The sequence below is a fragment of the Octodon degus genome, unplaced genomic scaffold, assembly GCF_000260255.1.
Source record: "Octodon degus isolate 3935 unplaced genomic scaffold, OctDeg1.0 scaffold00104, whole genome shotgun sequence".
Taxonomy (NCBI): Eukaryota; Metazoa; Chordata; class Mammalia; order Rodentia; family Octodontidae; genus Octodon; species Octodon degus.
In genome coordinates this window covers 446501-455916 of record NW_004524680.1, presented here as the reverse complement: position 1 = coordinate 455916, position 9416 = coordinate 446501, and the positions used below count along the sequence as shown (strand labels likewise).

The window sequence follows — 9416 nt, the reverse complement described above, 5'->3', positions numbered from 1 at the left end:
AATAAATAAATAAATGACCAGGTTGTCTGGGATATAGCTCAGGGGCATAGCGTCTACCTGACAAATGCAAGGTCCTGAGTTTGATTCCTGGTACAAAAAAACCAAATTGTCCAGGCTGGCCCTGAACTTGGGGTGATCCTCCTGCTTCAGTTCCCTAAAGTGCTGGGATTACAGGTGTGCATCACCTCACCTGGCTTCACTCCTGATTTTAAATATTCTTTGTATTAATAATAATTATTATTATTATTGGTTTTTCGGAGTCAAGGTATCCCTGTGCAGCCCAGGCTGGCCTTAAATTCACAATGATCTTGCTGCCTCAGCCTCCCAAGTGCCGAGATCACAGGCATGCACCACTCCCCCTAGTTTAAGTATTCCTTGCTACATGTTAGATATATATTACCTGTGGAAGGTTAACTAACAGTGAATGTGTCACACACCTGAACTGAATCAGCGTGGTTCTGGGTGCAGAAGGCCCACTTGAGGACTGACACCAGCAGCATAAAAGGAGAACTGAAGAGGAAGAGAAGGCGCTGCCGGTTCTCCTGGGGGAGCTTGCCACGCTGGCTCTCCTGACGTGAACTCATCATCTCCTGATGGGATTACAGGCCTGCATCGCTACACCCAGTTCTCACTGCCAGAGGAGTTCGGGTCCTCGCTATCCTGAGGATGGTTGCAGTCCTCTTTGGGTGCTCTGGTCCTTCCCTCGAGCGTCGCTTCCTGCGGGTCCTTCACTCTGCTGGTACAAACTTTCTAGCTCCCACCACTGATTGTTGGGCTTTCCTAGTGCAGATCTTTTTTTTTTTTTTTTTTTTGCATTTAATAAAGGGTGTACAGGGTGTCACTACACAGATTAGGAGCCTGCCCATTAGCTCAGAGGGGCCTGCCCATTAATTTAGGTGTTTAAGTGCCTGCTGAAACAAAGGAGTCAGGCTCAGGATGCTGTGGTTTGATCCAATCCCCTCATCCTCAAGGTAAACTAGACCTGAAGGCATTCTGAGCGCCCCCCACCCCTGCGCAAAAAACAAACAAACAAACAAAACGCTTGGGCCGGGGACATGGCTCAGTGGAATAAGTGCTTTCCTGGCAAGCACAAGGGCCTGGGTTCAATCCCCAGTTCTGCAAAAAAAAATTTACAGATTGGACTCAGTGATCCTTCTGTTTTCAGCCTCCCAAGTGCTGGGATTTTTTTTTTTTTTTCCAGTACTTGGGATTGAATTCAGGATCCTGCGCTTACCAGGCAAGAGCTTATTCTACTGAGCTATCTTCCCAGGCCCCCAAGCGCTGGGATTACAGGCATGGATCACTATACCCAGGCTCAGTGCACCCCCGAAGGGGTGGGGCCAACACAGTATGCTGGGGATCGAACCCCCATTGCTGCACCTGTCTAAACAGACGCTTTAGTCCGCTGAGCTACCTGGCTGCCCCCCCAATGCAGATCTTTTATACAGATGAGCGGAACCGGGGAATGAACTCAGGCCCTTGCGCTTTGCCAGGCAAGCACTTATTCCACTGAGCCATCTCCCCGGCCCTTGCATGAGAATTTTTGTGGGCTCTAGACCTCCAGCTGCACTCCTGCAGGACCCCGCCGTAGGATCCAGGCCCTCAGCAGGATTCTTTGGGTCTCTAGTGTATGGACAGATCTCTCATACTCTTTTGGATTAGACTCTTTGGGTGAATATTATAAAATAATCCTATAAAAAGTAAAATAAGGGGGGGCTGGCAAGATGGCTCAGTGGTCTAAAGCACCTACATGGAACAAGCTTGGCAAAGCACAGGGACCACGGTTCGATCCCCCAGCACCACATGCCAGCCAGCCTCGCCCCCTGGTGGGCTGAGCTGGCCACACACACACACACACACACACACACACACACACACAATAAATAAATAAATGTTTAAAAAAAAATAAAGGGAAAGGATCAATATTTAAAAAAAAAAAAAAAAAAAAAAGTAAAATAAGGGGCTAGGGAAATGACTCAGTGGAATAAGCGCTTCCCTGGCAAGCGCAAGGGCCTGAATTCAATCCCCTGTTCCACCAAAAAAAAAAAAAAGAAAAGAAAAAAAAATAATACTATAAATTATGTGTACTATATTAAATCCATTTCCTTGGGGCCGGGGAGATGGCTCAGTAGACTAGGCACTTCCGTGGCAAACTCAAGGGCCTGAGTTCAATCCCCGGTCCCGCAAAAAATAAATAACTAAATCCATTTTCCTTGTAATCTATTACTACAACATGCCTTTTGGCCCATGACAATTTTAAAATTGGAACCAGTTGAAAATTTTTGACTTTACTCTTTCAAAAATATCTTTTTTGGGGGGTGGCAAGATAGCTCAGTGGACTAAGTGCCTGCTTTTGCAAGTGCAGGGACCAGGGTTTGATCCCTGGTCCTGGTCCCATATGCTAAGCACTGAGCTGGTCACTAAGACACAGCGTGGTGACAGGTGCCTGTAATCCCAGCACTGGGGAGGCTGAAATCAGAAGGATCACTATGAGTCTGATCTGTGTAGTGAGACCCTATACCAAATACATAAAAATAAAATACAGATGATGTATAAATAAATACACAAGCAAGCTGTAAACTACAAATGCACACAGTAAGAACAAAGTGGGACAATTTAGGGAAAATTATACCAGGGTCCCAAGAACCCTTCTTGTTCCTGATGGTCTTCTTGTGTGTCTGGCACACAGTAGCAGCTCAATCAATCTCTGTGGGCTGAGAAAGGGATATTAGGGAATGTTTGGCCTGATTACACCAGGACTGACCTTTGGCTCCATCCCTTAGGGGCTGGGGATGTGCCTTGTTGGTATAGTGGGACTTCTTGGAACATTATTCACTAGCCGATTTGGCCAAAGCCTGGTTGCTCCAGCCACAGGGCCAACTGCCTCAATATTGGCTATATGTGGGATAATTGCTTATATGTGGTATAATCAAAAATGCCGTGAGTGTGTCAAAGCACATATTGCCTTGTGATTTTTTTTTTTTTTTAAACCAGGGATTGAATTTAAGACCTTCTACTTGCCAAGCAAGCATTTATTCCACTGAGCTATCTTCCTAGCCCCTCATACATTGCCTTTAATGTGCCTTAGAATACTTTCTCTCATTCCTTTTTTTTTTGTGGTACTGGGGATTGAACTCAGGACATTGCGCTTGCCAGACAAGTACTTATTCTACTGGGCTATCTCCCCAGCCCTTTTCTCTCACTCCTGACACATAGTAGCCTTCTTGGGTCTTTTATATAATAGGTTTGTTTGAGGATCTCACTATATAGTTCAGGCTGGCCTCAAACTATCTAGTCCAGGGCCGGCCAAATAGCTCAGAGGATTAAAATGCCTGCAAGGGGGCCAGGGAGATGACTCAGTAGAATAAACGCTTCCTTAGCAAGCGCAAGGGCCTCAGTTCAATCCCTGGTTCCACCAAAGAAAATTAAAAAAAAAAAAAAAAAGCCTGCAAGCAGGCACAGGAGCCGGGGGTTCCCCCAGGACTGCTGTGCTGGCCCTGCCCCCACCCCTGGGGCATGCTAAAATGGCAACTGCAACTGGTTGTGGTGGAGCGCACCTGTAATCCCAGCTCTTGGGAGGCTGTAAACAGGCGGATCTAGTAGTGAGATCCTGAACACCCTGTAGGCCCTTCCCAAAAAAGAAAAAAGAAAAAAAAAGCAATACAGAAACTGTCCAGTCCAGGCTGGCCTAGAACTCAGAACAATCCTCCTGTTTTCACCTCCTAAATACTGGGATTACAGGCATGTGCCACCATAGTTTCCCATTACTGCCAGTAGGTACCGGTGGTCCCCAGAGCTGGCCCTGGAAGGATCACAGGACAGCCTCCCCGAATTCTTTAGCCTCATAAACGCCTGAGGTCCTCTGTAGGTGACAATCCGGACCCATCGGGTTAGAGGTTTCGGAGCTGAGCTCCTGGTCCTCGCTGCCCACCCGCTTGACCACACGGGGCAGCATCGGGTTCGCCCCTGCGGTGCGCGGATGAAGGGAGAAAGGACAGCTTCCCGTGGCCCGCGCTGGGGTCGGCCCGCTGCACCAGGGGCAGGAAGGAGGAGCCTGCTGGGGAAGGGTCCCAGCCCCTGAGAGCTGCGGCTGCTGCTTTCTCTGGGCTCTCACCGAGAGAGGCGAGGCCAGCTCCGCGCGCGTTAGCGCTTCCAGCCGGACCGTCACACCCTCCTCCCGGTCTCTCCCTCTGCCTTTTTCTTTGCCTCGAGAGTGAAAAGGCTCCCCGACAAGGGGATCAGGTTTCAGCTGTCGCTCCTGGGAAATGACGCAGGCGGTCTTTCCCCCTTTCTCTTTTGAACCAGGATTACTGTCCGGAGCAAGCTGGCTCCCGGGCTGCCCCGCTGCTCCAGGGCTATGCCAGCGTCCCGGGCCTGGCCGCGGCTGGAGGGTGCCCGGCTTGCCCTCCTCCCTTCCTGGCCAGGTCTCAGGGCTGACCTCCAGGGACCTGCGGACTTCTGAGGACAGGGCTCCGTGGCTGTCCTTGTCTGCTGGGGCTGCGCCAGCTGCCTGCCCTTCCACCCCTCCACCGACAGACAGGAGCAGCGGCTAACGGGCTATCTGTGATCGATCCATGTGCTTATTTAAGAAAGAGACACTGGAGGCCAAGAAAAGGGATAGGACTAAGAGGGCGAGGGTGACAGAGTAGGGAACAGGAGCAATGATTGGGAAAAAAGGACAAGACCAGCAGGAGGCCAGGTCCATGCGTGTTAAAGCGGGGCCGTGCTTCCAGCTGGACTCCCTCACACCCTCAGCCCTGTCTTTGGTGGCCGGGGGCTCACCTGTAATCCCAGAACTCAGGAGGCTGAGGCAGATCACCATGAGTTCAAGGCCAGCTGGGCTACATAGAAAGACCTTGTCAGGAAAGAAAGAGGGGCGGGGGAGATAGCTCAGTAGAATAAGCACTTGCCTGGCAAGTAGGGCCTGAGTTCAATTCCCCGTCGCAAAAAAAGAGGAGACAGAGAGATAGGAGGGAAGGAGACAGAGAGACAGAAAGGATGGAAGGAAGGAAGAGAAGGAGAAGACCTCATCAATTCCCCCCGCCTGTGGTTCCAGCCACCAAATACAGTAGAGGACACAGGGATCCAAGGATGTGGCCTTATTTGGAAAATTGCAAAAGGTTAGTCAGGGACAGTGGGGCACAGCCTTTGGTCCCAGCTACAGGGGGGAGTGAGGATTGTATGTTTGAGCCCAGCTAGACTCCATCTTTTTTTTTTTTTTTTTTTTGTGGAACCGGGGACTGAACTCAGGCCCTTGCACTTGCCAGGGAAGTGCTTATTCCACTGAGCCATGTCCCCGGCCCCTAGACTCCATCTTAAAAAATTAATAATAATGATAATAATCTGGGAGAGTGCTTGCCTATCATGTGTGCCCCTTCATTCAATCCCCAATATTAAAAACAAAGAAAAAACTAAAGGGCACAAGGGGGGGGAGAGAGAGAGAGAGAGAGAGAGAGAGAGAGAGAAAGAGAGAGAGGAGAGCCAGTCCACCTGTCATCTGTAGAAATAGTTGCTACATGTAATCTGCGTTACAGGTAACTAACGGGGCAGATTGTTCCCGGGTGACTGTGAACTCGCACACTCGGTGGCTGAGCTGGCTTTCACACTGTGCCACATCCCTGTCCTTTATTGCTGAGACAAGGTTCTCCCCGGATTGTTAAATTGCTCAGGATGGGATTGAACTTGTGATCCTCCTGTCTCAGCATCCCAGAGTGCCAGAATTCATTGCGTGTACTATCACTCCCTGCTCCAGTTTCTGCTGTGACACGTGGAGGCACTCAGGAGGCTGAAGCAAAAGCACAAGGTCCTGGGGGGAACAATCTGCTCGGGCCCCCCTCCTGTCCCTCTCTTGGACAGGAGCTTTCTTTCCCTCAATAAATATACTCTGCTCATAACCTCCATTTGTTCCTAAAATTCATTCTTTGGTTTTAGAGAACACGAACTCGTGCAGGTCTGAGATCACTGGACGGAAATATGAGTTTGCTTTTCTTTCGTAAATTCTGAATTGGGACTTGCTTAGGTAACAAATTTTTCCCACCTTTTGCCCACCTCAGGGAGTTCCCACTCTCTCCACCTTAGCCCCGCATGGTTTTACACTATAGAAGTCCCTGGAAGAAAAAGCTTCCCAGGGGAACAACCCGGTCAGGCCCCCCTCCTGTCCCTCACACAGGAGCTTTCTTTCCCTCAATAAATATATTCTGCTCATTAAATAAATAAATAAAAGCACAAGGTTCTGAGTTTGATTTCCAATACAAAAAAAAAAAGAGGCTGAGGCAGGAGGATTGATGTGAGTTTGAAGCCAGCCTGGGGTACATGGTGAGCTCAAGGCCAGCCTGAACTGTATAGTAAGAGCCCGTCTCAAAAAGATAAAAACATGGAGCCAGGGAGATAGCTTAGTAGAATAAGCACTTGCCTGGCAAGCTCAAGGGCCTGAGTTCAATCCCTGGTTATACACACACACACACACACACACACACACACACACACACAAAATCCTACATAAGTAAATATCACTTAGGTTCTGGAGCTGGTGGTCATGGGATCCCCAATCTACCTTGGGATATCAGGTGACTCAGGCTATTTTCTCCTGTGATTAATTAGGCATTGGGGATTCTTCAATCCAGTACTTTTTTTTTCATTTATGTATTCTGTACAGGGTCTCACTACACAGCTCAGACTAGTAGTGATCTTATTTTCAGCCTCCCCAGTGCTGGGGTTACAGGTGTGAGCCACCAGCCACGATGCCTGGACTTGGTCTCGCCGGGCCAGCAAGGCATTCGGACCCGGGACCAAAGGTCCAGTACATTTTTTTTTCAGTACTTTGTGTGTGTGTGTGTGTGGGTGGGTGGGTGGGTGGCACCAGGGATAGAACTCAGGACCTTCTGCTTGCCAGGCAAGCATTTATTCCATTGAGCTATCTCCCTGGCCCCTTTCAGTACTTTTTTTTTTTTTTGGTGGAACCCCGGAGATTGAACTCAGACCCTTGTGCTTGCCAAGGAAGCACTTATTCCACTGAGCCATCTCCCTGGCCCCTTCAGTACATTTTTAAAAAACATTTATTGGTTTGTCTACTAAACAAAAATATGGAACACTTCATGAATTTGTGCATCATGCTAATCTTTTCTGTAACATTCCAGTTTAGATATGTGTGCTGCCAAAGCAAGTACTTCTCGGCGAATACTTCCCACCACACCCTGCTATGATTTAAAAAGCAAAAACAAGCCAGGTGTTGTGGCACACTTTCTAATGCCAACACTCTGGGAAGCTTAAGCAAGAAAATCACAAGTTCAACCCTGCTTGGGGAATTTATTGACATAGTGAAGACCCTGTTTAGAAAAGGGGTGGGTTAGAGCCAGAGAGATGGCTCAGTGGAGTGTTTCCCTGGCAAGCACAAGTCCCTGAGTTCAATACCCAGTTCCAGGGAGAAGAAAGAAAAAGTGGGGATGTAATTAAGTTTGAAGGCCTGAGGTTCCACCCCACAAGAGCAAATAAATGATATAAATTTTTACAATAAAAAATACACTACAGGTACCCAGGTGTCTGAGGCACAGCTGCGGCTGCGCGGCGAGCAGGTTTTGCACTCTGAGGTGAGGCACATCCCAGTCTCCTTGGGCCCCGCGTCTCCCCCTCCCCCTCTCCCCAGGGCCTCTGTCCGAGGAGAACGCCCTGCACTCGTCCCTGTCTTCTGGGGCACCTGATACTTTCCAGAACTCAATTTTTGGCACCTTTAAAAGAGGAAGATGAAGGAGCCAGGCGGCTGGTGGCTCGGATGTCCTTACCCTCAGCCAGACAAGGGCTTAGGGAATCGCCCACTGTGCAGTCCGACCATTAAAATGAAAAGCGACACCCACGCCCTGAGGAGTCACACGTGGTCACTCACCGAGGATGCCCCAGCCTCGGGCTAAGCTGAGGGCATTAGCCTGGGTGGCTGGTGACCGCTCCCCAGCTGGGTTCTGGTCCTGGCCAGACCCTCAGCAACACCCCGCCTGTCACCTCCGAGACCCTGCAGCGGGGCCCCCGTAGGACCAATATTCCCGGTGCTCTCTCAGCTGAGGAAATAGCATGCAACGTCCCAGGCTCGGGAGAAAGAACTTTCCTAAGAATGTCACCAGCTGCAGACGCCCCTGTCATAAACTGTCCCGGCTCTAAGCTGCCTAGGGCTTTTATCCGCTCTTCTTAGCTACTCATTACCCAGCTTAATTAGGCCAGGAAATGCTCTCGCAGAGGACACTCTCGGCGGGAGGCGAGGCTGGAGGAGACTCTCAGCAGCCCATTTCCTGAGGCTGAGCTGGGGGCTGGAGGTGGCAGGGCCGCGTCCTCCAGCGCACAGCTGCTGGGAAGCGGGCAGAGATGCACGCATTTGCTCGCCGGGCCCTCCAGGGAGCTGAGGCGCGCTTGTTTACGGGAACGGCACCGGATCTGCAAGCTTGGAAGTCCCTGGCCGCCCCGCCCCCACGCTCCCCTTGCAATTAACCAGCTCCGCCGCCCCGCCCCCAGCCTTTCCTGGGGAGGCGGTGACACCCTGTGACCCCTTCAGGATTTCAGCCAGTCCCTGATTTAACCGCAGCCCTAAACGCGGCCGGTGCGCCCGCCCGTGTTTAGCTCGCCTCTGACCTTCACCGAGTGACTCGGGCCTGTGCGGCGGGTGGCCCCCCAGAAAGTGCGGGGGGGCTTCGTGTCGGTCTCGCAGTCTCAGGATAATAGCATGGGACTCTGGACAGAGGGATGGGAGGCGCATTCAGTTTATCACTGGCTAATTTCCTGACATTTCAGGTTTTTATGAACCGCAGTTTCCTCAGGTGCAAGAATGGGGATCGTAATCGCGATCACCAGGCAGGCTAACACGATCTACACGCACTATGTATTTGCCTCTTGAGACAGGGTTTTCGCTATGCGGCCCAGCTGACCTTGAACTCACTACGTAGCCCAGAATGGCCTCAAACTTGCAGCAACCCTCCTGCCTCAGCCTCCCTAATGCTGGAATTACAGGCATGCACACCAAATCCAGCCTATAAATTTTCTTACTTATTTTTGGTCTTTTTAGACAGGGTCTTGCTATGCAGTGCAAGCTGGCCCTGAGCTCATGTTGTAGCCCAGGCTGGTCTCCAACTCACAAGGATTCTCCTGGCTCAGCCTCCTGAGTGCTGGGATTATAGGCATGCACCTCCACACCTGACTTTTCTCTCTTTAATTTTTTTTTTTTTTTTTTTTTTTTTTTTTTTTGAGATACTAGGAATGGACCCTAGGGCCTCCCGCTCAATAGGCAAGCACTGAATCCCTGAGCTAGGTGCCTGGCTCCTCTGTGTACATATTTACACCAGAAATAGGAAACTAGGGGCTGGGAAGGTAGCTCAGTAGAATAAGTGCTTCCCTGGCAAGCGCAAGGGTCTGAGTTCAATCCCTGGTTCCAGAAAAAA

At 50.3% G+C, this 9416-nt stretch overlaps 1 pseudogene; it reads right to left on the bottom strand.

Moving 5' to 3' along the window:
- Positions 1 to 7076: 7076 nt before the first annotated feature.
- On the bottom strand, positions 7077 to 7166 carry LOC111818851 (annotated as a pseudogene).
- Between the last annotated feature and the right edge of the window lie 2250 nt (positions 7167 to 9416).